Source organism: Sarcophilus harrisii, chromosome 3 (assembly GCF_902635505.1).
Source record: "Sarcophilus harrisii chromosome 3, mSarHar1.11, whole genome shotgun sequence".
Classification (NCBI taxonomy): Eukaryota; Metazoa; Chordata; class Mammalia; order Dasyuromorphia; family Dasyuridae; genus Sarcophilus; species Sarcophilus harrisii.
Window position 1 is genome coordinate 176,862,416 of NC_045428.1, and position 22,220 is coordinate 176,884,635.

General features: G+C 35.9%; 1 protein-coding gene across 2 annotated transcripts in view; it reads right to left on the reverse strand.

The window, feature by feature from the left end:
- The window catches only part of IL1RL1 (interleukin 1 receptor like 1), a 49,161-nt gene extending 41,657 nt beyond the window's left edge, over nucleotides 1-7,504 (reverse strand). Inside the window, exon 1 of one of the 2 annotated variants that reach the window (XM_031958808.1) lies at nucleotides 7,278-7,504. The gene's annotated coding sequence lies outside the window, so the exon portion shown is untranslated. Of the gene's footprint in view, nucleotides 1-1,035; nucleotides 2,067-7,277 lie in introns of those variants that run through there. The other variant, XM_023501248.2, reaches the window with a different exon arrangement.
- Nucleotides 7,505-22,220: the final 14,716 nt, after the last annotated feature.

The window sequence follows — 22,220 nt, forward strand, 5'->3', positions numbered from 1 at the left end:
TCTATTTTCTATTGACAGGTGATGGACTAGAATGAGCCATATTTTTCATCATGTTATGTCTTGATGTATTTTTCCTTACTCTGATCATTGGGCAGTAGAGCAATGGAGAGTTGGTGAGTAATGATAGAGATACCTCCCAAAATAATTTTAAAATGGCAGTGAAACATTAAAAAAAAAAAAAAGGATATAGAAGACAGTAGAAGGAAGTACAGAAAGGAACACATAGCAACTCATACTTTATTATAACCATATTAAATTTATACTTTTAAAAAGTTATATCTATATAAAAGAAGTCCACCATTTCATATATATATATATATATATATATATATATATTTTTTTTTTTTTTTTTTTTTTTTTTTTTTTTTTTTTTTTTTTTGCTTTCTGTATATTGAAATGTTCATGCTTGTTGATGTTGGCAAAGTTTGTAATAAAAAAAAATTAATGAGGAAGTCTAACTATATGGTTCTTTAAGTTTTTCTCTACTCTAAATTTATGATCCTAGGAACTTCTGAGGAAGTCCATTCTACTTCTAGATAACTCTAAATGTTAGACAGTTTTTCCCTTACATCAAACCTAAATTGAAATTTCCACCCATTGTTTCCAATTTTTACTTCTGGTGACATGTAAAAGAAGTCTATTCCTCTTTCATGTAAGAGTCCTTTAAATACTTGAATACAGTTATCATTGTTTCCCTAAATCATCTCTTCTCCAAGCTAAACAGTCCTAGTTTCTTAAACCAGAACTCATCAAATGCTTTGGAGGGCCTTCAGCATCCTAGTTCCCATCATTTGGAACCACCTGCTGACTAACCTTTACTGACAGTTTACAGAGCATCACTAGAAGGACTTATTAAATCAAACTGATCTTGATCACTATAAATTCACAGTATGAAATCTCCATGGACTTTTTAGTTATTGTGTGATGATTCTTCTATACTGTTATATCAGGTCCCTTTGTAATTTTCCATAGCAACAATTTCAAACATTTTCCTTACTTTTAAAACCACAACCACACCACAATCCCCATACTTACAGTAGATGCTTTGGTTTCCTCTTTCATTGAGAAACTTAAGGTTTTCCAGTGTAAATTCCTTTCCTTTATTTCTCAAAAGTTTTCCATGTCATTATCTATTCTATCTTCTTTCTCTCTATTCAAACAATCCACTAAGGCCAATTGTTCTGCCTTGACCCTTGACCCTGATTTTATCTTTCTAACTCAAGCAGTCATCTCTTTTCCCTTAAGCACTTCCAATATAATCTCTCTATTGGTTTCTTCTCCTATGCTACAAACATGATCAAAACCTCCAAGTCTTCCCACTCCCGCCCCCCAACAAAACCCTTCTCTTGGTTTTCTAACCTAAGAAACTACCAACCCATCTCCTTCCTCTTCACTTCTAAACTTCTTGAAAAAATTATCTAGTTTGGATGTCTTCACTTCCTCCCCACCCACTTTTCATGAATTTTTACAGTCTGATTTCCACTACTGTTAATCTACTGAAACTGCTCTCTCTAATGTCACTGATTATATGTTAATTACTAAAAACAATACTTCTTTTCAGTTATCATCTTTGAAATCTCAACTAAATTTGATTCTGTTGACTGCTCCCTTATATAAGATACTCTTTTTTCCTTTAATTACTGTTTCCGTTTTTAAAATAAAAATAATTACTTTCCCTCAAACAAAACCATATGCAAATTAAACAAACAACAACATATGAAATGAACAGAGAAGAAAATGCAAATCCTCAAACCCTGGATTTGATGCCAAAATACCAGATTTGAAGCCTTGTTGTAACCTTGTTGCATCTGTACTATCTAGTATGATTTCAGTCTTAATCAATCAAAACCCTTTCGATCTCAGTTTCCTCATCTATATTTCACAACTCAGTGGTACTGTTGGCCATTTTCTTGGTCCTATTCAACAATATGAAAGAGATTCATCCATTGATAATTGTTCATACAGTGTAGTATAAAATACAGACTGTTGTATAAGGAAGAAATTCAAGATATCAATAAGCATAAGAAAAAATACTCCAAAACACTAAATGCAATTAAAGTAACGCAGGGGTGAGCAATCTCACATTCATGATGATGAGGTTCAGCTCCCCTCGATTCCAGGTCAGGGAACTAAAAATGACGAGGTTCAGCGCAGGACAGAGAATTGTGGGAACCCCCTCTGGTCGGTGCAGGTCCTTCGTAAATGAATTTATGAACCTGAAAAGTTAGACTGGCAAAAAGCAGTTTATTGGCACTTGGCAGTGGGAAGTTAGCCTTTGCTAGGAAGACTGACTTCCAAGTGACAAGGTCCTAGCAGAGAGATAAAGATCTAGCAGAGACTTCTCAACAGAGAAGTAAAGAGGGTTATAGTCCTGTTAGGGAAATGTGTGAGAGAGACAAAGAGAAGTTAATACTGAAAAAGAGAATGTCTTTTTAATGATCAGAGAGTCTCTCACAGGTAGCTATACCAAGGGAGGTCCCTTGGCCTAGCATGATTCCTGCTTTTAGGTCCTCTGCAAGGAATGAGCCCTAATTTGCTTCTTTTTATAATCGAAACTTTGGTTAGAGGCTGGGGGCAGGGAGCAATTTGAGTTGAAATCAGAAATTTTTGGAATTGAATAAAAATTTTCCATTTGAATGAGTGTTCCTGGACTAATTTCCAACTCAATAGAGGTTGAAATCTAGATCTCCAGCTTGGGCTAAGTAAGATTGGTCCTGGACTCAACTAGTTGCACCCAGATAACAGAATGAAACCACTTTATCTTGATTCCCTGGGGCGGGTCTCTCAAAGGAGAGCTTTTCTGAGGGAGTTTCTCAAGCATTCCCTCCAAAGTCTGAGAGAGAGAGTTTTGGGGATTCCCTCATCAATGAAACAGAGTTAACCCAAAAGAAGGAAAATGATAAATACTGGAGGTACTGTTATAAAATAGCCATATTCATGCATTGTTGATGGAACTGTGATACTATGAAAATATACTATTGCTGTTTTGGAAAGTAATTTGAAACTGTGTCTCAAAAGTCATTAAATTGTGCTTACTCTTTGATCCAGAAAACCACTTTTAGGCTAATAACTTCAAAAAAATTAAACAGAAAAAGAACAATTTTATGTATTAAGATTTTTATAACAAATCTTTTCATACTAATAAAGAATTGTAAACTAAAGAGGTGCCTATCATTTGGATAATGGTTGAAAAATAATGGAATGCTATTTTGCCATAAGAAATCATGAAAAGGATGCTTTTAACAAAATCTGAAAAGATGTGTAAGAAGTGGAGCAAGGCAAAGTGAGCAAAACTAGAAGAGTCGTTTATACAATAACCACAACATTATACAAATAATTTTGAAAGTCTTAAGAACTCTAGTCAATAAGGCAGCTAGGTGGTGCAGTGGATAGAGCACCAGCCATGAAATCAGGAGGGCCTAAATTCAAATCTAGCCTCAGACACTTAATACTCCCTAGCTCTGTGACTCTGGACAAGTCACTTAATCCCAATTGCCTCAGCAAAAAAGAAAAAAGAACTCTAGTCAATGCAATTACCAGAAATTTCAGGGAATGTGAAAAGAGTCATGATACCTAACTCTTGACAAAGGGTTTATGAACTTGAGGTATAGAATGAAACATAATTTTTTTGAACATGGCCAAAAAGAATTTTTAACTGGGGGAGGGAAGAAAATATGAAGGAAAGAACATCAGTTTTTATTCATTAAAAAAAAAATTAAATTAAAAAAACAAACAAAATTAAGAACCAGGCACAGACCAGCTTACATTCAATGTACTGGTTGTGTCCCACCCAACACCAGAGATTGCTCCAGGAAAACATCAAACTCTGTACCTCTGTTCCCTAGTCTGCTCATTTGTAGGTGGTAGCCCTTCTCTTATTTATCCATGTATTATCTAATAGATGTTTATGGTTCCTCCAAATATTTTCTTTTGTCTTGCATTTTCATTCAGTTACACTAATCAACCTTAATAGAGAAGAGCACACAAATACAATTTTATATCTAGAGGTTTTAGTTTTTTTTTAATGACACCCAAAAAGCAAAAGAAAAATATCAAATATACTAAGACAACTATCATATAGTTTAAATGTCCTTGCTTCTTCTAGATCCATTAAAATTCAAGTGACTGTACTTATTAATTAATTTGTTGTTGTTGTTTATGTCTGAGTCTTTATGACCCCATAGATCATGGTTCTTTATCTACTGTACCACTTTGCAGCCCTATTTAACTACTTTATAGGGACAGCCAAATAAATATTAGCATTCAAACTTCACTTCCCATTAATGAGGTTTAGATTTGGGGAACCCCAATGAAATTAGTATTTCTGGTGGTCAGGGAGTTAAATAAGATCTAGTGGCAAGTTCAGGGTTCAGGGAGTCAAATGGAGCTCCCCTATAACCCCTCAGGGTTTGGTGCAAGGTTAGGGAGTTAAATGAGGTCGAATGGCGGTACAAAAGTCCCCTGTAAAGGAATTTATAGGCCCAAAAAACCTAGATTGATAAAAGAGATTTATTATAGGGATTGGAAGTAAGGTTCAAGTCTAGTTAATAAAAGGTGTTAGGTAAAGAGAGGAGGGCACTGGAAACAGTATTCCAATGGGCAGAGAGTCCTTGGGGTGCCAGCCATGGTGCTGGCATGTTTGGACTCTCTGCAAAGAGAGGATTTTAGTTTGACTCCTTTTATAATGAGAGATTTACACTAAAGGGGCCCATGGGTGGAGTCCCAAGTTGGTTCCTCTCTGGGTTTCAGCTTGAGCTGGAATTTACTTGGTAGGGGTTGGGAAACTTGAGCAGATCATTACAATGGGGGCTGGGACAGCCCAAGTTGGCACAGATCCAATGGGGAATGGGACAAGCCTGGATCTCCTATTAGAATTCAAAGGGATGCTTTTGACCAGGATTTGTGAATCAAAGGTCCTAGCTTCCTGAATTGATAATGCATCAGCCAGGAGGGGCTGGGAATCAGAAAGGAATAAATCAATCTGAAAGGACTAGTTTCTTAAAGGAACCACAACTTGCTTCACCCATCTCTTGCTTTTCCCAGAAACTTTTAAACATTCTCAATATATTTACTGCTTACTCATGGCCTTCAATAAGATCAATGCCCAGTTGATGAGGGTCTAGGGGTAGAGAATTGATGTGAGAATCCCCTCTGGTCAGAGGCGCAGGTCCAACAAGAAAGAATTCACAAACCTGAAAAGTCCGAATGCTGAATGACAAAAGGGAAGTTTATTAGCACTAAGAAGCCAGCTTTGCTAGGAAAACAGACTCCTCAGTGGCAAGAGGTCCTGTCAGAGAAATAACCAAAGGTTATTACTGAGAAGAAAATGTCTTCACAGCAGGCAAGAGTCCTGGTCTGCAGCTGTGCCAAGAAGAGAGGTCTCTTGGAAAGGCATAATCTTCAGACTTCTGCAAAGATTTGGAGTTTAAAAATGTCTTATTTTAATAAGCCCAAGATTGAGGCTTCTATTATCAATGCCTCCGGGCCTAGATTTCTAGTTGAAAAGGGAGTACTTATCTTGGAAATTTCAAGCCACTCAATAACTGAGAGTTGAAGCTACTGGGAGTGGTCCAGGCTAGCTAGTGGCCATTCACTAGAAACATCATCAGGTAGACATCTCCAACTGAATGAGACCACTTAAGTTGGAGCTACTGGGAGTGGTCCTGGGCTAATCTTAATAAAACCACTTAACTTTATTCCCTGAGGTGGGCTTCTCCCAGAAGAAAGTTTCTCAGAATTTTACCCCCATTGACCCCCAACAGTCAAGGGGGATACAATTTGCATCACAGTCATTTGTCAGATTTAGAGTCTAGGGCATCCTAGTCTCTTCAAAAGCAGTTATGGGTAATATAGATTTGGAACCTAACTTCTCCCCTCATTGATTAAGTCTGCTAGTTAAATGTCTAGCTAGGACTTACCCCATCCACAAACATGCTTCACAAACCTGAAGGCATAGAATAGCTACCATTTCCTCATAGAAATGGGGTTACAAAGTCAGAAGCAGACTGTCCCCATGCAGATGCTTTCTTGTCTTTATAATTCTCTCTCTCAGAGTTTCTTCTCAAACTTGCACATGAGGATTTGCTTAAAGTATAGTTGGTATCTCAGATTCAAAAGTACACCCTGGCTCTGTAGACATAACATGAATCTTCACAATTAATAGTTTAAATTATCTAGGAAACAGAATTAGCTCAAAGCAAACACATTCACCAATATAATATAAAACAAAAGTAGGTATAAACTCCCTCCATAGTCCCCACTTTCCCACAAATATACAAAGGATCAGTGAAAATAATGGGCAAAAACTTAAAAGATAATACTTGTGAGATGTACATATAAGCAACACATATGGTCAAAGCAATTCATGCCTCTTATTAATGCAAGGTTCTAAGCTCTTTGAATTTCTGGCAATATCCTAGCCCAGAATTCCATTTAGTTTGGAATATGTGGGAAAAAAAAAAAAAAAAAAAAGGACACTACTGCTGAGGCAAGATTGTTTCTCCCAGTAGAATCTCTATTTCCTTCACTTTCAAGTTTACATGCAATCTTTGACTAAAGTATTATTATGTTCTTTCATAAAAGGCAAGGGGGATGCCATCTAATCCAACTCATTTTTTGTTGAGAAGAAAACCAGTCTTTTGGTCAATGGGAGTTACCATGGTAGGTGCTGGAAATACAAAGACAAGATGCAAAAGAGGTAAAAATGCCTTCCCTCCTATCCAAGGGAGCAATGCTCTTCATCCAAACCCCAGATAACTATTCCTGCTATTTTCTATACCTACACCACTACAAATGCATCTAAAGAGCACATTGGATAGACTGCTGACTGAGTCAGACCAGAGTTCCTCATCAATGAAAGACTTCAAAGCCATTCTCCATTCAAACATCTGGCTTGCTTTGTTGTTGTTGTTTTCATCGGTAAATGATGCCAATATTAATACCATCACACCCAGATTTTTCATAGGCATAAATAGATTTTTTGCACTGAAGTTATGATTTCATGAGTACAGTTAACCTTTGGTAAAAGACTCCCTTACCAATAAAAATTAGCACTTCTTCTCAAGGTTACACAAGTAACTGAGATTGAACCCATATTTTTGTGACTCTAAAATCAAATTTCATTCTCTAAGCCACATTGCCTTTAATATAATATAATATAGATTGCAAATATTATTTCTTTATCTTCAAGAGATGTTACGTTTTCTAACTATATTCCATCCAATTCTAAAAAACAAGAAACAATAGAGAGGAATTATACTACTCCAAAACATACTTACCAATAACCAAAATGATCAGTTGCTTTGACTATCTTTTTTTGCAGCAAAACTTAATTGTTCTGAAGTCCAGTTTCTCTAAGTCAAGGAACATCCATCATATATTAAGTAATGCTAACATTTTTCTTATCAGTTAAGACACAGTTAAGACTCTTGCTGATAAGTTCAAACTCTGGCATTATCAACACCCACTTTTCCTCTCTCTGAGAGATTGTTCACCGAAAATGCATTTTCCACTTTAGAGAACTCTCTGTACGATGAAAAGTTCTAGAAGTGTTATCAAAGATCACTTCAAATATAAACTTCAGCATAACCACACTTATCAGTAACTGGATTAGGAGCTGTGAGGAGAATAGGAAAGGAAAGAAGATAACTTCTCAGATGCAATCTAGTGGGGCCATTGCCTAGCAGCTCAGGTTACATTGAATTCAGCTCATATTTGTAGAAGACTAGGTATCCCCCAGCATTATCACAGTAAATGTCAATTATCATTACACTATGGAAATAAAATAGGTTGCGAATAGAATGTCAAATAAGCAAGATTTGAGTATCTCTTGACCTTTATAAAATCAATCAATTAATATTTATTATTTTCTTACTAAATGCCAGGACATTCATGGGCGCAAGGAAAAGGAATGAAGCAAAATCTATACATAAGGAAGTTATAGTCTAATTCCAATTCAATCTAGAGGCAGCTAGTGACACAGCAGACTCACTACTTGGCTGGGACTCAGGAAAACCTGAATTCAAATCCAATCTCAAACACTTATTAACTATATGAGTCTGGTAAAGTCACTTAATTTCTGTGTACCTCATTTTCTTCATCACAGAGATAATAAATAGAAGCTACCTGTCAGGACTATCATTAAGGAACAAATGCAATAGTATTTAAATGCTTAACACAGTATCCCATATATAGAAAGTGTTTTATAATTGGTTTTTTTTCTTTCCCTTCTCCTAAAGAAGGAGATGTTAAGTACAGATGGATAGATAAGTAAGATAAATAGAAAGTTAATTGATATAAGTGTATGTGAAGTAGTTAAATACAAGATAGGCTGGAGGAAGAGCAATCAATAGCAATTGAAAATATGAGGAAAAATTTCATGTGACTAATCTTAACGGAGAAAAAGAAAACTATAAATAAAGAATCTGAGTTATTTAGTACAAATTCCTTGATTATATCTCTATCCAGAGATCAGCAATCCTCTGCTTGAATACTTTTAATGATGGTCATCTCACTACCTCATGAGAGAGCCTATTGTATTTTAAGAAAGCTCAAATTGATTAGTACCTTGTTACATTGAGTCAAAGTCTACCTCCCTGTAATTTCCACACATTGGTGCCAATTTTATCTTTGGAGTTATACAGAACAATTATAATCCCTTTTTTAGACACTAGTTCTTCAAATGTTTATAAATAGCTGACATGTCTCTTCCATTTTTAAAATTTTATTTTAGGTTACACATCCTCAGTGCTTTCAATCTTTCCTCATAGGAAGTGGTTTTGAGACACCATCATTCCTAACATCCAAACGATCTTCTTTGCTTGCCTGGTATGCTAATGACATTTGTATAATGACCCATGATGCCTGAAACTGAACTTGTTATTGCCGAAGCTATCTAACCAGTACAAGGCACTTTCCCTTGTTCTAAGCACTAGACTCAAAAAACCACAGACTCTTGGAGGAATTTCCAATAGTAGGATTTCAAGGATCTTGAGATCATGCAGTCTAATGCCTTTATTATACAAATGAGGAAACTGATTACCCACACATCATACCGTAACATATTTCTTTTAATATATTGAAGATAACATTACATTTCCTGGTAGCTACATCATAATCTACTTCATTATTGAATTTGTAGCCGACTAAACCCATCTGTCTTTATCTTTGTATTTCACATGAACTACTATTAAAGTTCCATTTCCCACATCTTTAATTTAAGTGCCAATTTTTGGAATCTAAAGACAAGACTTTATATTTCTTTCCTGTGAATTTAATTTAATAAGATTCACCCCAATGTTTCAACCTACTGACATATTTTTGGGTGATGGTTTTCTCATCCACTATATTGGTTATCTTCCTCCAGGCTCATATCTAGCCTTCAGGTAATTTGAGGGGAAGCAGTGAAATACAGTATAAACAACACTTGTGCTCCACTTAGAAGATATGATCTTGACTCAATTCCAGTACACATTAATTGTGGGAACTGCAACAAGTGACTTAATCTCCCCGAGTCTCAGTGTCCTCATCTATGAATTAGAAATAGTACTTGCACACCTGTCCCCCACCTCTCAATGATGAGGGCTAGATATGGAGTATCTAAATGAAATTGGGGTTTAATTGAGGTCTAGTGGCAGGTTTGGGATACAGGGAGTCAAATAGAGCTCCCCTGCAACCCCAGTGGATTCGACGCAAGGATATGGAGTTAAATAAGGTCGAGTGGCAGCGCGAGTGCCCAATAAAGGGATTTATTGGCCCAAAAAGCTAGATTGATAAAAAGAGGTTTATTATGGGGTTTGGAAATAAGGTCAGAGTCTAGTTGGAAATAGGTAAGGATAAAGAGATAAGAAGGGCACCGGAAACAGGATTCCAGTGGACAGAAGGTTTGGAACCTCTGCAAAGAGAGGATTTTAGTTTGGCTCTTTTATAATGAGAGATTTAGCTAAAGGGGCCTGTGGGTGGAGTCCCAAGTTGGCTCAGATCTGGGTGGGGCTGGGACAGGCCTGGATCTTCTATTGGACTTCAAAGGAATCAGGATTTGTGAATCAAAAGGTCCTGGATTGATAATGCATCAACTAGGAGGGGTTGGTAATCAGAAAGAAAGGAATAAATCAATTCTTAAAGGGACCACACCCACATCATCAGGATTTTTGCAAGGAAAATACTTTTTTTTTTCTTTAAGTGCTTTCATTGAAACAGTTAAGTCAAAAAAGGTAAAGGAAGAATTCTAGCTTAAATGTTCCAGTATTATTCTCTAAACAATTAAAAAATAATGCATCAAATCTAATGTTAAAGCAGTATAGCCAACAAACATTGAAGTGAGACATTTTATAACTTAAGAGGACAAGAGAGATTTGTAGCACTAGAGTGAAAGCTAACTGGGAATGCAACATCAGCTATGAACTTTGAAGTTAAAGATAGCAATGAAATGAAGATCTCTCACTTCCAAAGGTGATAAAAGGACTAAACAGCTGGTCAGAAAGAAATTTCAGGGGATCCCATACTAGCACTAGGTTGCAAAACCAGGTACCATTTGGCAACTCCATTGCTTATTACCTAGTTTGGGGTTGCAGTTTTGGGGCAAAAAAAGAGTGTATAAAGGCACAGGAGACCAGGAGCCCTGTGTGGGGATCATAATCCCAAAGAGGAAAAGCGTTACAATCATAAGAGGGCAGAAACCCTATCTGGGAAAGGACCAGAACACAGGCCAGAAGAATAATGACCATACTTCTACATGGATCACATGGATGGGGGAAACCCTAAAGTCCTCTGACTTTGGGAGGAACACTTGAGAAACTCTCCTTTGGGAGAAACCCACCCCAGGGAATCAAGATAAAGTGGTTTCATTCTGTTATCTTGGTAGGACTAGTTGAGTCCAGGGCCATTCCCTACTTTGCACAACCCTAAGTAATAGCTGTAGATCTAGATTTCTGTCAACCCCTATTGAGCTGAAAATTGGCTCAAAACCACTCCCAGTAAGTGGTTTCATTTAGGCCTGAGGGCAATGACATCCCTGAAGGAATCTCATTGAATTGAAACCTCAATTTCATATTCTTTATTAAAAAGGGCAACTTGGGGCTCGTTTCTTTACAGAGAGGCCCAAAAAGCAGGACTGTGCCAGGCCAAGGGACCTCTCCTTGTGCCTGCGAGGACCCCCTGCTCATTGAGAAGATATTCTCTTCTCAGCATTAACCCCTCTTTATATCTCTGCCAGGATTCCTCTGCTAGACCTTCTCTGTCGGAACTTTGCCATTAAGGAAGTCAGCCTCCTAGCAAAAGCTGACTTCTCAGTGCCAATAAACTTTTTTTTGCCAATCTAACTTGTTGGGTTTGTGAATTCTTTCATGTTGGACCTCCGCCGATCAGAAGGGATTCCCACCACTCTCTGCCCTGCGCCAAACATTACCTCAAAAACACCAAAAATTTACAGACCTCCAGAAGTAGCTATGGAAACAGCAAGGCAAAAGAGCCTGCAGTGACTCCAACACCTACCTCGGGTTAAGCAGGGACCAACTCCAGTAAAAAAAAAAAGACCAAAATCAAGAAATAGACTGGAAAAATTAGTAAACAACAAGAAAAAGAACAATAAAAGCTATTAGGGTGATTAAAAACTTAGGGCCCAAACTCAGAAGATGACAGTAATATGAAAACATTGAGGAGTAAAACTTCAAAAGAAAATTGCAAACCCAACCCCAAGAATTCCTAGAAGAATATTTTTTTTAAAAGAAGAGATTTTTACAGAACAAAAATTAATCAAATAACTGTATTAAATAAAATTGGGGAAAGAATTGAGAATACAAAATTATGAAAAGAAAACTAACAACTTCATAAAAGAAGTACAGAATAACTATCAATACCAAAATGCTTATCAATACAGAATTGTAAATAGCATAGTTGTGGTACTTCTCAACATCAATAGAATTGTAAATAGTTGTGATATTTATCAATACAGAATAGTAAATAGCAAAAATTATCATCCTAAGGTATTTATCTCAAGCCATCTTTGATTCATTGTATAGTTAAAATGCCTTATTCCTGTCAAGATTATCCTAAATTTACCAAGTATGTCTTTGATTCATTGTATAGTTAATATGCTTTCTTCCTGTCGCATGCATTTTCCATCAAGGTTATTCTAAATTTATTAAGTATGTCCTTACAGTTAGAGAGATGGTGAGCCAATAATATTCAATACTGGCCCTCTACAATTTAGGACCAAAGAAGATACAGAGAGAATTTCAAAATGTAAAATAGACAATTTTAATTGCATGAAATTTAAATGTTTTTGCACAAACAAAACCAATGCAATTAAAATTTAAGGAAAGCAGAAAACTGGGGAGGGATAGTGGGGATTACAAGTATCTCTGTTAAAGTCCTCAGTTTTGAGTCAAATTTATAATACAAGTCATTCCTCAGTTGATGAATGGTTAAAGGATATGAACAACCAGTTTTCAACTGAAGAAATTATAAACTATGTTCTGTGGAAAAAATTTTCTAAATCATTATGTTATGCTATAGTTCTCTTTAACTGTTCTGACTTGGTTTCCCTGAACTAGTTTCCTTTGTCTCAGTTTCCTTAACTGTTCTGTCAAATCCCCTTAGTCGTAAAAACCCACTCTGGTCCATTAAGATTGGGAACCGTTTACTCTAAGGTTATAAATTGCTAGCAAGATAAACAAGAGAGCAGAACTCCTGTTCTCAAGAATTTACAATATCCCTCAAGACCTCACTGACATCTTTATCTCTGGGTATTTAGACATCCTGTCTCTGGGCTTTTAGGATTTATGGTTCCCCCCATCCTCTTGGTTCTTTGTTTCTAAAGAGTATTTAAGAAGCTGGGTCACTCCCATTCATTGCTGGATTCCAGCCCTGGGACCAACATGGTTTCCTTGGTCCCAGTACATTTTTATTTCTATCTGACCGGATAATTTGAGATGAGAGTCCTGTCCAGTCAATTATACTCTCCAATTAATAAAATATTGAAAACTCTCTAATCTCTCTCCTGCCTCAGTTTCTCCGGCATTACAATTATTGATCAGAGAAATACAAATTAAAACAACTCTAAGGTAAATATGAAAAAAATATGACAAAAAAAGGAAAGATTATGAGGCAGAGCCAAGATGGTCGAAGTAAAGGCAGGAAATTGTACAACCTCTCCCCTACCCTCTCCAAATTCCTTAAATAATGACTAAGCAAATTTTAGAGTATCAGAACACTAAAAAAGATAAAATAAAATATTTTCCAACTGAAGGCAACTTAGAAGATCAGCAGAAAAGGTCTATGAAAGCAGAGTGGGAGTCCAGAATATAATCCTAGTGCAGGCCTCAACAGCACAGCCTGGGACTCAGCCCCAGCCTTAATCCTGGTCCCTAAATTGGCCCTATTCCAACCTCTAAATCAGTAGCAGTCTGTTGGTTTCCAGACTTTCAGCCCAAAGATACCAAAGAGGATCTAAACAGTCAACAGAAAAGGTCTGTGGAATCAGGACGGAAGCTCAGAGTGCAATCCTTTCACTAAACCCCTTCTTATCATCAACTTTCTTTTTAAATAAATTAATCCTTTTCCCCTTTCATGCTTCTTTTCCCCCTTCTCTTTCTATTCTTCTGGATTCTCTCCTCTCTATTTATCTTTCCCTTTTCCATTCTTTTTTTTTTTTTTTTTAATTAGAATTGGTTAATACATTGAAAAAGAAAAATGATAAATGTTTGAGGGCATGTGAGAAAACTGGGACACTAATGTACTGTTAGTGGAGCTATGAACTGATCCAATCATTCTGGAGAGCAACTTGGAACTATGCCCAAAGGGCATACCCTTTGATCTAGTAATACTATAAGTCTATATTCTAAAGAAAACAAAAAAAGGGGTGGGGGAGGATCTATTTGTACAAAAATATTTATAGCAGCTCTTTTTGTGGTGGTTAAGAATTGGAAATTGAAGGGATGTCTAGCAATTGAGGAATGACTAAAAAAGCTGTGTTATATGATTGTAATGAAATATTATTGTGCTATAAGAAATGAAATACAGGATGACTTCAGAAAAGCCTGGAAAAACATGAATGGATGCAAAGTGAATTAAGCAGAAGTGAGGGGATATTGCACACATTAATAGCATTATTGTGCAATTAAAAACTGCAAATGATTTAGCTATTCTCAGCAATACAATGATCCAAGACAATTCCAAAAAACTAATGAATATTATCAACCTCCAGAAAAAGAACTAATATTGTCTTAATATAGTTAATGTATAAAGAAGAATCAGAGAGCAAATTGTATATAAAACTGCAAACTTCTATTATATATGATTTGGCTCTTTAAAAAGTATATATTAATTTTCATGAATATAAAAAAGTATATAAAATTTTCATGTTTGCTTGTGCCCCTTGAATTTGATACTGCATTATCATGAATCTCTCTATGTCTTTTGATGACTTTTATTTCTTTTCTTTCCCTTTCCATAGTCCATTTGTTCATACATGAACATATAGGCATGTCAGTATCAGGTGAAGGATAGGGAACCTCAATAAAAAACAAGTTTTGGGAAATCAAATTATCCAAATGGTCAACTCTCTTGCTCCCTGATATGATAATGGATACTGGATTTAGTACACATATTCAATTCCCTGCATTTCAATGATCTAACGTGCATCCTGGTACCAAATGGCCTAGCTTTTGGGGTTTTACTTGCTTTCCTTTTAACTTGGGACTTGCCTTTTGTCTGCTATCTAGAGATATTTTATCATGCCCTACCCTAAACAGGAAGTTTAACTATTATCTGATTCTGAAAATTAATGTTACCATGGCAAAAAGTATTTTCTGCATTGCAAGTTTCATGGTTTGAAACTCTGAAGAGATCAAAATTAATATTATACTGAGTTTCTACTGTATTAATTCTGCAATGTAATGTTTTATGCTGTATTAGCTTCATAATTGAGTTATTAACTAAATGTCTTATTTTTTATGTCCCTGAGGTAAGCTTAAGAATTTTACTTTCTCTCTGAATTATTTTAAAGGTATAATTAAAAGAAAAGTTCTCTCTCATATTGGTAGCCCCTGGGACACTTTCAGGAAATCTGTTTGCTATCTTTAAGACTCATGAGCTTAATCTGGTTCCATCCCCCAAAAATATGTCTTCTGTCTCTCCTGTCCTTGTGCAATTAAGAAAGAGTTTCTGTCTTCTAGGGCAACAGCATGTCTGTTGGTTTTGTTTCTCCTAGCAAAGATTACAAGATACAGATGAGTTCCATAAAATAATTAATATTCCTTAATTGTCAGAAAGAGACATTATTAATTTCACCTAAATGCCAGTCCAGCTTTCTTAGTTTAGCCAATTGTAACGTTCCTTAATTGTGACAATTTCATTGTTCATATGTTGATAAAGAGGGTCTCTGAGGTGGCCAGTCTGACCCATTTGTTAACAGTTATACATGTCATTGTTAATGAACTGATTTTTCTCAGACTATATATCTCAGTCTACCTTTATTGAGTTTACTCAAGATTGCTCCAAAGAAAAAATTATGGTGGCAGTTGTCTTAGGACTTGAAGGAATTACATAGTAGCACTACACAGTATCTAATTATTTCTGAGGGTAACAAAATTCCTGACTTGGCCACTATCTGGAGTAAGTGGACTGAGTCCCGGGAATTATTAGGACATCTCTAGACTTTTTCTCTAAATCTCCTTGTGTAGTACAAGTTGATTGTAGAAATTAATTTCCAATGAATTCTCTATGAGGTAAGTTAATATAACCTTTGTGTTATCTGACAAATGAAAACAGCTGTCTATTAATCCACCCATTTGAGAGAATGGAATGGGATAGCATGAGAGAATGGAATGGGAAGGACCTGTGAATTCATTTTGTGTGGGGAATGCTCACTGTGGAGATTGTCTCTATAGATACAGAGCAACAACTCCTTTGTAACTTTTAGAGTTGCCTGGAGGTAATTGGAAATTAAGTAATTTGACCAGCAATAGAGCTAAGTGTCTGAAGGTAGATCTGAATTTGAGTCCTCCTGCCATCAAGGCTGACCATCTATCTCCTAGGCTATGCTGACTTTTGGGCCACCAGTTGCCTCATTCAATAGTCCCATACTGGACAAAGTAAAGAAGCTCCAGGAGCTTAATATACTTTTGACATTTCCTTAGAAGTTGTATCACTAATATATAGACACACCCTAGAAAACAGGGAAGGGTATCAGAAGGCATTATCACAGATACAGTAGACATTATCCCTTGTGAGAAAGGGATTTCACTGCCCAAGCTCTCTTATGTGATTTGTTTTGATACCTTTGGTAGTTTGAAGTATAGTTCATCATATAAAGTTCTCCTTGAGAGCACAGAGTATAGAGGAAAACAAATATAAATACAGAGAAAGTCTCCTTAACTCACTAGGTTTCCAAAAGCTGACTGTGTAGTTTTCTCTAATGACAACACAGGAAGCTCTGTAATCTGAAATCCCATTCAGATATACTAATCTCAAAACTTGGATTTTTGTATATTATTGGGTAACCTTGGAAGGGAAAGAACAGATAGTACTTTCTTCAGGTTTTCTGGCAACAATTATAGTTTTCCTGCATTTTAGATCAAATACCCACCCTTGTTAACTGTGAACAATCAAATACCAGCCTGTATAGTCAGTCTCACATGCTCTTCTTCAGACTATAAACTTTGAAGTACTTCTTGTTTGGTCATTCAGTTGCATAAAATTCTTAGTTTTCTTGGCAAAGATACTGGAGTGGTCATTTCCTTCTCCAGTGTATCCTCATTTTACAAATGAGAAACTGAGGTAAATAAGAGCCTAATAAGTAAGTGTCTGAGGCCTGATTTGAACTCATTTCTTCCTGATTCCTGGCCCAGTATTCTTTTCACTAAACCACTTAATTATCCAAACTGAAGCTGATAGAGGTTGTGACTTGCCCAAGGTAATAAACTTGAGGTAAAATTTGAATTCAGATCCTCCTGATTCCAAGTTCAGCACCCAACAGACTTCAATTAAAGGTATTAAAGCAAATCCATCAAGAGTAAATAATGATATTCAAGCCCAGTTGTTCACTTTCTAAATGAACACAAAGTCCACACTTTGTGTGGATTAATTTTAAACCTTCAGAGTCTCTATTCACACTTGTGCTTCCTTCCTAGTGAGGCCTCAGCCAGGGCTCCATGGCTTTCATTAAAGAGATCATGGCAGCAGCCTGTTTAAAATCTTACTTACTCAAAGTTACATATGGCAACTATGACTATGACACCATGTTAGGTGGTATATGAACCATATGCTTGAGCAAAGTATCAATAGGTTTTCTGTGTTCCCTGCTAATCCCTGATGACCATGATGGTCTTTTTTTTCAACTGACTCTCCAGACCCTTTGTGCTGGAGGTATTTCCTGGTTTATTCAGCTACTAGGACCTTAACCTCTAAGTTATATATACTATTCATGTTAGTTAAATAACTATTTATACACATGTTGTCTCCTCAGAATACAAATTCCTAGTTTTGCTCATTTCACTCTTCATTATTTTGTGCAAGTCTTTCCTAAGCTCACTGAACTCATCATTTCTTATATCACAATAGTATTGCATCACAATTATATACTATAACTTGTTCATCTGTTCCCCAATTGATGGAAATTCTTGAAATGTCCAATAAATAGATTTATAATAAATAGAATATAGAAAAATTTTATAAATACTTATTTGCATCTACTGGTGGCCATCTTGGTTTGGGAGTTAAAGGAACAGAAGAAAAAAAGGGAGGGGAAAAGAAAATAAATAAATTACATGGTAACTTTAGGTTGTAACATAAATAGCAAAATGCACATAATAGATTTGCAGTTTCAAGTGCAATCTCTTTTTAATTGTACTGTTATGGAAATGCTTGTTTTACTCCATAAATTAAAAAAAATAAAATTTTAAAATATAAAATTATTGTTGTTTTTCCATGCATTGAAATTCCAATAGTCAGTGATGACTTGGGACAGCCAAGTCACCTAAGCTGATTTGTAAACAACAATGAGGGAGGGAAGGCCAGCTTGACATCATCATACTTTAGCAATGAAGACTAGATCTGGCTTTTGTTCCACAACCCTGGTAGATAGAATGGTAAGCCTGAAGATAAGAAAAATTGAGTTCAAATAAAGATTTAAATACTGTGTGACCCTGGGCAAGTCATTTAACCTTTGTCTCAGTTTCCTCATCTATGCAATGGGAATAATATAGCATCTACTTCACAGGTTGTTGTGAGGATCAGATGGAATGATAATCACAGAGCACTTAGCACGGTATCTAGCACACAGTATCTAGCATGGAGTTAGCACTATATGAATGTTAGTTATCATAATCACCATAACCTTCTTATTACTTGGCAACCTTGAATGTTCCTATGGCTTCTAATAATAGTTCTATACAGATCATTCCCAAATAACTCCTGAAACAAGAAGTGACAGCATGGCCTTTCTCATTCTGATTTTTAAACAAGTGTTCTATTGCTAGAGTTACTTTCCCCAAACCTTATGTAACTGGTATTCAGTCAAAAATCAATTAACAAGTAATTATTATGTTTTTGTTAAGTCAAATATTCTGCATCCTAAGTGCTATTCCATTAATCTTGGCTCATCTTGAATCTGAATCTTATCTGCTAAGACCTCCTTGGGCCTCCTCCCATTCTCCTTCCCCTCAACCTCCACATACACACATAATAATTGTGGACAGTCAGGAGAATGTATAGTTGCACATAACCTTATCTCAAGGAGACAATGGGGCCCAGCTCCAGTACCTAATATTATGGTAGAAGCCTTTGTTCCTGCCAACCTGGCTTTTTGGTTTCTTCCTGCTATTATCCAAGTTCAAATCTTGTCTATAAGATTCTAAAAAAGAAATTTTCCTTCCTATGAGGGAAGGAAGCCCATAAACTTTCCCTCAAAACCCAACATTGCCCCTAAACTTAGACACACACCCACACCCACATACCCACACACCATTATATACCCAAGATATATAAAGAAACTCATTTAAATTAGTTAAAAAATAAAATGAATAATTTTTTTTAGAAAGGGCAACCCCCCAAATGATTCAAACTTGTAATTCTCAAGGGAAGAAAACCAGCCTGGGGAGGGATGGGGTAGAAGAAAAGAGATGGGGGACGGGGAATGGGAATGCTTCAAGTTACTTTCTCTGTCTTCTCTAGGAGTTCAATAACTGACTCAGTCTCCACCTGACCTCAATCTCCACTCTGACCCCTGACCTCATTGTTGGTGAATTTAACATTTACACTGATGACCTTTCAAATACATCCACCTAGAGACTTACACTATATTTTTGAATTGCTCCTATCAATCATTCCCATCCTTTCATCTTCAATTGTTTCATATTTATTATCTCCTTTCCTTCAGTCTAAAATGTGTTCAGTACTCCACTATTCTTTTAAAAAACAACTCCTAACTTGTCTGTCCAATTATCATCACATATCTTTCTTCTTTGTTGCTAAACTTCTGGAAAGAGTGAGTCTTCACTCACTCTTTCCCCCTACATAGTTGTTATTGTTCAGTCATATCTAACTCTCTCTGACTGCATTTGGAGTTTTCTTGGCAGAGATGCCATTTCCTTCTCCAGCTCAATTTTTTTTTTTTTTTTTTTTTTTTTTTTAACAATGAGGGCTGAGGCAAATGTGGGTGACTTGCTCAGGACCACACAGCTGGTATGTGTCTGATGCAGGATTTGGATGATGAGTCTATTCATTCCTTAAATCATAGTTACCAGATTCCCTCACCAACTCAAAAATCCAGAGGGACCCACAAAATCCTACAAAGAACTATAATACAGGAATCTATGACATCCTGCTTCTCTTATCTCTCCAAGAGCTCATAAACATTTGTAGCTGAAAGTACTTTCAAATCAACTTCTTCACCCCTTCCTTCTTTTCTGAGCTTCAGATCCACATCTTCAATTACTAGATATTTCTACTTGCTTTTCCTCTAACTTCAGACTCCATGTGACTTAAACTCATTAAAGGAAGACAGCATCTGGGAGGCAGCTTCTCCTTAAATCACCTCTCTTTTGAATCTTGTCTATTCTTTAAAGACTCCAGAATGAGAAGCTCAGAATATTCTTTGGATTTTCTCTTTCTATCACATTCCCTATAAGCATTTTACCATTATTCTTCCAAAATATTTTTATGCGTACCTTTTTTCTGTTGTACTACCTTTTGCTTATATTATTTCAATAGCTTCTGAATTGTTCATATGCTCAGGCTCTTCTGTCTTCAGATTGTCCTATACGCTGATTCCAAGTCAATCCTCCTAGAAACATGTTTTTTTTCCTTGTCACTTCACTGCTCCAAAATGTTCAACAAGTACATCTGCTTATAGTAGTATTACTCAATCTGAGTTCCATAGCACTCTGGTATTTCAAGAAGATGTTTCAGATATTCTACAAAGAAAAAAGTTGTAATAGAAAAGAAACACATAGAGAATATTTAATTGCTTTGCTGTTAATAATAGTAGATGAATTCTACTGGTCATCCTGCCATCTGGGGGAGGGGGTGGGGTGGGGGATAAGAGGTGAAAAATTGGAACAAGAAGTTTGGCAATTGTTAATGCTGTAAAGTTACCCATGCATATAACCTGTAAATAAAAGGCTATTAAAAAATAATAATAATAGTAGATGAATGAACATGTACATCTCTATGTAGAGAGCTGAAGGAGATAAGCCAAATTCAATCATGTGACTAAAGAAGTAGCTTCTTGTTACTCTAGAACTACTCACTTATTGTGCTTACTTATATATGATATACAATTAACTCACTCTTGTCCTATCTTTGCAGAATTAATAGTAAAAATTCAATGCTCTTTTAAATCTGTTGATTTTTCAATATTGTTTGTCCTAATATAGAACAATGGCATACAAAGAGACTAGAAAACAAAAGTGTTGACAACCAAGATTCTGATAGTAAAATAAGTATCTATAAACCAGTGTCAAGTGCCAGATCACAAATGCAAAAAAAAGCACTTCTTCCTCATTTGTACACTCACACTTCCAGGTTGAGTCCTTGGTGTTGAAGAGTGTAGTAGAAGAAAAATTGATTACTTTCGTTGGTTCCAAGGTATAGTATATTCATTAATTTATTCCAATACTATGGCTTACAAGCCCCTACAATAAACTGTTTGTTTACACAATTTATGCAATACAAAGGCATTAGCAAAGATGTCATAGTTAAAAAGTGTAACTGTACAACATTCTTTCATTGATCTTAATATACACTCTTCCATTAATACACAGAGGGTTAGAGGGAAGAATGGGTATAAAATTAGGGCAAACTAGTATTAAAAACACTTCTCTCTGTTGCTTATTTCCTACTTATCCTGTATATAATTTATTTGTATATATTTGTTTTCTTATTGCCTCAAGAACAAAGAATATTTTTGTGTCTTTCTTTTTATCCCCAGCTTAACATTAGTTATTGCTTAGTAGGGAATATATCATCATAGCAACTCATATCTCTGTTACTATAAGATCTAAAAATCCTCTCTCCTTATGGAGTTCTCATACTCTTTTTGTTTTGCATTGTCAAACAAGTCATTCATTTGAGCAGGCAGGGGAGAATGGGATTTCTGTGAAGCTTAATTCCTTTTGGGCTGGGGAAAGTATTTTAAAGCATAACTTTAATTAATTTCTTTATTTTCAAGACTATTTCTTTTTTGAATACATAGTTTGTTCTTTTCATCATTGGCAGAGGTCACACTCCTAAAGAGATGCTTCCTGGCTTGAGTCACTACATCTAAAATACTTCCCCCAGCCCAAAAGGAATTTCAATGCTAGTAAGCTGAGTTTTGTAAGTGCCAACATAAGAGTGGCCCATTTTCTTTCAGTGAAAGGCAAAACCTAAATTCATCAAGAAGAAACTTTTTCACACTTTGTGGGGGGCATGTCTTTTTTTTATATTCTATTTTAATTAATTTTTAAAACTAGTTGTCAAGCTCAAAATGAATATAAAAGTTCCATAAGTTTATCAAAAGAGAAAAGAGCATATTATTTGGTGGATCAACTTTGTTTTAGCTTTATCATAAACTACTGTCCTTCATACATGCTGTACTTTGGCCAAACATGCCTGTATTAATTGTAAATTAATTAGTATTAGATCCATTCAGAATATCTGGGTCTCAAACTGGCTTGCTAACTGCAGCTATGGTAAATATAAACTACTTATCTTGAGCTCTTGCCTTTTCGGGTGTGTGTGTG